This window comes from Alligator mississippiensis, chromosome 6, assembly GCF_030867095.1.
Source record: "Alligator mississippiensis isolate rAllMis1 chromosome 6, rAllMis1, whole genome shotgun sequence".
NCBI classification, from domain to species: domain Eukaryota; kingdom Metazoa; phylum Chordata; order Crocodylia; family Alligatoridae; genus Alligator; species Alligator mississippiensis.
In genome coordinates this window covers 78,771,261-78,776,426 of record NC_081829.1, presented here as the reverse complement: position 1 = coordinate 78,776,426, position 5,166 = coordinate 78,771,261, and the positions used below count along the sequence as shown (strand labels likewise).

Below are 5,166 nucleotides of genomic sequence, written 5' to 3'. Positions count from 1 at the left end.
TTCTCAAATTACTAAGTGGCAAGTCATAGCTGGGTACTTAGGGAGAAAAGGCTATATCTTCAGTCCTCATTTATCCTGCAAGGGGCAGAGAGAAGCCCTTGTAAATACAGTCTCATTCCTTTTCCCCTCCTTCCCCAGCCCCTGACATTCTATCACACACAGGAGACTACATAGCCATTCAATTGCTCTCTATCCACACCATCTCTTTTCAAGCCCTACTTCACTCTCTTGTCTTTCATATATACTCCACAGATTTCCTTGCTGAGGAACCCAACTATGTTAACTGCCTCAGTAGGAAACACATTGTATCCACACAACACAGGCCATATAACTAAGCAGAAGTCAAAGGACACCTAAGATCACTCACATTTCCTGGAGGCCACTTATTTTTCCCTCAAGAAGAAAGAATAATAGACTATCTTGTGTATGCAGGCATTATAAGAGATCCCATGTGAGGACTGTATCACTTGGCCAACTTACTCAATAGAACCCCTTCTTTAGGGTCTACCAGATGCCAGGAGCAGTGCACAGCTGCCAGAGGGGTAAGCAGAGGGTTAGCAGAGTGGGTGGGATGGGAAGTGGCTCTCAAGGGAAAAAGAGAGGGAAGGAACTAGAAACAACCACTTAACATCTATTTAGAGCCTGGGAGCATTTGTGAAAGCCATCCCCATTACTGTTGAAAAGATGCAAATTTGGTGAAATAATCAGCTGTATGGCTTCAGGCTGTTTCTCAAGTACCCTGATTCTTTACAGTAGTGAAGGTATTAGTGTAAGACATACAGCAAGGCCAAGTTCATGTTGCTCAGAGGTAGCCCCGAACCAAACTCCACCAAGTGCTATAAAACAAGATTTGTTATCCTGGAAAGCATTGACAGTTCATCCAATAAAGCCCAAAAAACAGAATCCTTAAGGGTGGTTACAGGGGTGCAAAAAGCACAGCTCACAGGCATGTATGACAAAGAAAACATGAGTTGTTTGTAAATGTTCAGTACCCCTTTTCTTCACCAAGTTTGTCAATTCAATGTTGAATATAAGTCAATTAAGGCAAGAGCATTGTTTCAAGTTTTACATCAAATATCTCTTCATATATTTAGGGACTCTCGTCTACAAATGAAGAATGTAAACTAAACTATGCCCTGCACACAGTGTTTGCCTTGTATTTAAAATACATGAGCAACTGAGGAGTAGCACTGCTTTAAAACCTCGCCTTGCATTAGAAAATAGCTAAACATATGACTTAATGCAAGGTGCTAATCCATTTCATGTCTCTAGGATTCCCTCCCTTCCCCCACTTTCCCTCTCACCAATTCCCCCTTGTTTTATCTGGCTAAACTTTTGGAACAAATTAACAATACAGTTAAGAACAATCATGCATTTAACATTAAAAAAAAAATCTGTCTTTTAAACCATACTAGTGGAAGTGGTTCTCTTAAATAATGTAGTTATAACCAGCTTAAAATGCCACAGTGCATAAACTATATATTTGATTAATTTAGGAATGACAAAATATATTTTTTAAACACTAATGCCCTTGATTCAGATAGAAGGCTAGCTCTTAGTCATTTAACTTAATCATTATAATTCCAACCATCCATACAATCTTTTCTTATACAATGATTTAAAATAAGTGTCTCAGAAAGGGAAAAAAAATCTTCCTATAACCAGGTAGCTACACAATTTTTACACAGGACATGTAATATGCTAGAGAATAATATAGGAAGACATTATTTTGGTTTTTGAAATATTAATTGTTTTCATGTAAGGATCATGAGAAAACAGTTTAAGTTGGTTTATAACCTTATAACACAGTGGGGAAATAAAACTTAAGCCAGAGAGAGTGTGTATCTGCGTGTACAACAGAGTTTAAAGTATGATATGCATATCTTTATGCATTATGTATTCAGTTTTCTCACATTTTTCTCAGTGGACAGATATTGTGCTGTAGTTTTCAGAAAACCTTAGAAAAACATTTCAACAAATTGTATTACTTGTCTATACAGATACTATAAGCAACACAAAATAAGCAAGGAGAGTCTTCATCACATAATACTGTTTTGATTTTTTTCTCCTATTTCCTGTAACAACATAAAAGATACTGTTATGACAAGTTCTCTGGTAGTTCTTTCTTCCATTTATAATTTAACCACAGCCTATATAATCAAATCAGAAAAATGTAGATCATGATTAGTACAACAATCAAATACAGTTGAGCTTCTTAAGTAACTCTGAGAACAACACAAAAGATAGCAAAAAAGAAGGGAAAAAAAAAAGGGAAAAAACCAGTGCTAGCATATCTGAAAATATGTGGTATTTCTTTAATATTTCATTTTAAACTACCTAATTGTGTTTTTAAGCTTCGGTTCCTGTAATTTTGCAAGACGAGGCATTCCAGTGAGAAAACATATGGTAAGGGATTTTTAAATCACACAGCTAGAGTGCATCATAGACTTATCTGCTGCTTTAGTGTCACAAAAATCCACCACTGAATTTATCCAGTCACCCATTAAAGAAAGAAAAGAATTAAAGGAAAAGGAGTTTTAAAATCCCCTAATGTTACAAAAACTATTGAAAAGTGACATCAGGTTCAAACCACAGTTGAGGTAGATTCTCATGACTTCTTACAGAAAGAACAAGTGACAATTAGCTATCTCTAGTCTACTAGTTATTTTAAGACACTGCATAATAAATATTGTATTCAGTGGTCTAGAAATCTTTATTAAAAAACATCTTGTAATATAGACTTGGTTGAAGTGAGTTCCAATGAATCTCCTAATTTGTACTCAAGTAGACTTTGATGACCCCTTTTAGCAGTATTCTAAGATTACACATACACAGGTACGGTCTTTATTTGTAAAGGCAATTCAAAGTATACTTTAGTTCAGGACCTGTTAAAAGACAAGAATACATTTTACAGCAGAGAAACTGAATCAGCACTTTATGCAGTACTTTCAGTGGAGATATAAAGATATAACAGCATAGTGACAAACTTTGTCATTTGCATGCCAAACATAGAAGGGAATGCCAAGCATTTCAACTAATATATATATTCCATAAATATTTTTCATCCAGTGTACACTTGGTGTGAAAATGAGGCATTTTAAATTGAGATGCAGAACAGCACAGGATTTTTTTCCATTAGTCAGATTTCTCCTTAAGTTGTATTGTTTCCACTTATCAGAAAGTGTTTCCTGTACCATAATACTATGTAATAGGAGGACATACGCTAATACTAAATTGCAATGGAATTGCATACTACATCCTCATGATGAAAGATGAGCTCATGAATAATGTTATTAGAATAAATACCAAAGGAAATCACAGTGATTTGGAACTAATATAAAGTACCACTAATTCTATGGGAACCAGAGTTAACAGAAACTTTTAAGTATTAGAGGTTAATTCTTGAATCCCTCGGTAAATGCTGTGATAAGTATGTCAAATTAAATTAATCATTTAGATGTAGACATACATGGCATTTTGAAAAATGTATAATTAGACATGGTCCCTGCCTCAAAGAGCTTCCAGTTATTTATTTGTATGCATTATGAACACAAACATTCCTTCTGAAAAGCTCTCATTCACACGTATGGCAAAAATGGTAGATAACACTGCTTATAAATCTGTGCAAGCTTCTCTCTCCTCCTCTTTGTGCTATAGCATTATCTACATTTACCTGGATTGTCCTTTTTTAGGTGATAATCTTCCTTTTAAAAGGCAAACCCTTAACCCTTTATCCTTAAAAGATTTCCCCAAGGTTGTGTGCTTTTTTCCAGTGGGAATTTCAAAGTGTAAGGAGTGAGAAAAGTGTAAGGTGTTAATCTTGATAATTAGTGCACAAAACCAATTAGAGGTCTAAAAACCTTAAGGCACAGAAAGTGATTTTTTGTTTATTTGCTTACCTTATTAAGTTAAATATCTGTCTGAATTAATCACTAATGAATGTGAAGAAGGCTCAATAGCACTAGCTTAATGAACAGCAGTGTCAAATACATTTTACAGGGCACCAAATCACTGGGTATAGTAAGCCAAGTTACTATTCAAAATTACTTTTCTGCCCAATTTTCTGTTTGCAAAGCAGTAAATTATTTACATTTATTGTGCTTATTTAAGCAATTAAATGACTATGAATGGAGTACAAGCACATTTTAAAAATATAGAATCATTACACAACCTTACTGCTGGAAATTCATGTTATTTTCCCCTAAAGGCTGCTTCTGCCCTTTTTCTAATTTTTCTTTTACAACAATTCTTAAAACAGCCCATTATTACATTAAACATGATTTAATAAGTTATTTATTATTTTGCCTACTTTAAAAAGAAGTGCCATAGGACTTAAATTACACATGCTAAAAACAGTCTCTTTCATACTTGTATAGTCACCTTAATCTAAGTGCTTAAGTTTCCTGGATAAAGCTATACTGTACTTCATTAAAAAAGAAATAAACTATATTTTCCATGTATAAGTCATATCACGAACATCTGCATTTACAAATGTCAGATGTACTAATTGTCATGTCTTTGCATATGTGTATGAAGTAAATGTGTTCAACACTGTAGTCTTTTGGTAAAAAATAATTCTCAAATAATCTCTTAAAATACATATCCATTTATTTTTCAGTGTATGCAGAAAGGTTTTGTAGCTATTTCTCACACTGTATTCTTTAGACATTAAAAAGCAATTCAGGAAATCTTTTATTGCAGCAGATTTTGGCTACTGACATACAGAAGGAAGGTGAACTTCTGATTCATCAGCCCAGCATTTGAGACACAAATGGAACATAATGGAAAAGAAAAAGACTAATAGCAGACATGCAGAAAAAATGAAAAGCCACAGCTTTCTAGGATCTCTTTTCCAAAAGATATTTTTTTTATTATTGCAGATGACTGAATAAATATCTTCCAGAAAATATGAAGTCAGATTTTTGTAGCATGAAAACTTTCTTCACTATTTTAGAGATAAAATGCTCCATAAGTGTATAAATACTGTATATATAGTTATGCTCATAATACAGTGTGATTACATACACATTCTGTACACACATGAGTAAACCCATCTCCGACGTAGCTTTAATAAAATAAACAGTGATTAGCCTTACAAAGATATGTTGTGAGAACATTTAACCTGGGGAAAACAGCAAACTATCATGTAGATTTAACTGTTTCAGT

The 5,166-nt window shown here is 34.0% G+C and overlaps 1 long non-coding RNA gene across 2 annotated transcripts in view; it reads right to left on the bottom strand.

Moving 5' to 3' along the window:
- Positions 1–4,585: 4,585 nt before the first annotated feature.
- The window catches only part of LOC102564701 (uncharacterized), a 144,153-nt gene continuing 143,572 nt past the window's right edge, over positions 4,586–5,166 (bottom strand). For both annotated transcript variants that reach the window (XR_009463101.1, XR_009463102.1), the window contains one exon: positions 4,586–5,166. This exon is cut by the window's right edge and continues 14,950 nt beyond it. This is a non-coding gene — a long non-coding RNA (uncharacterized LOC102564701).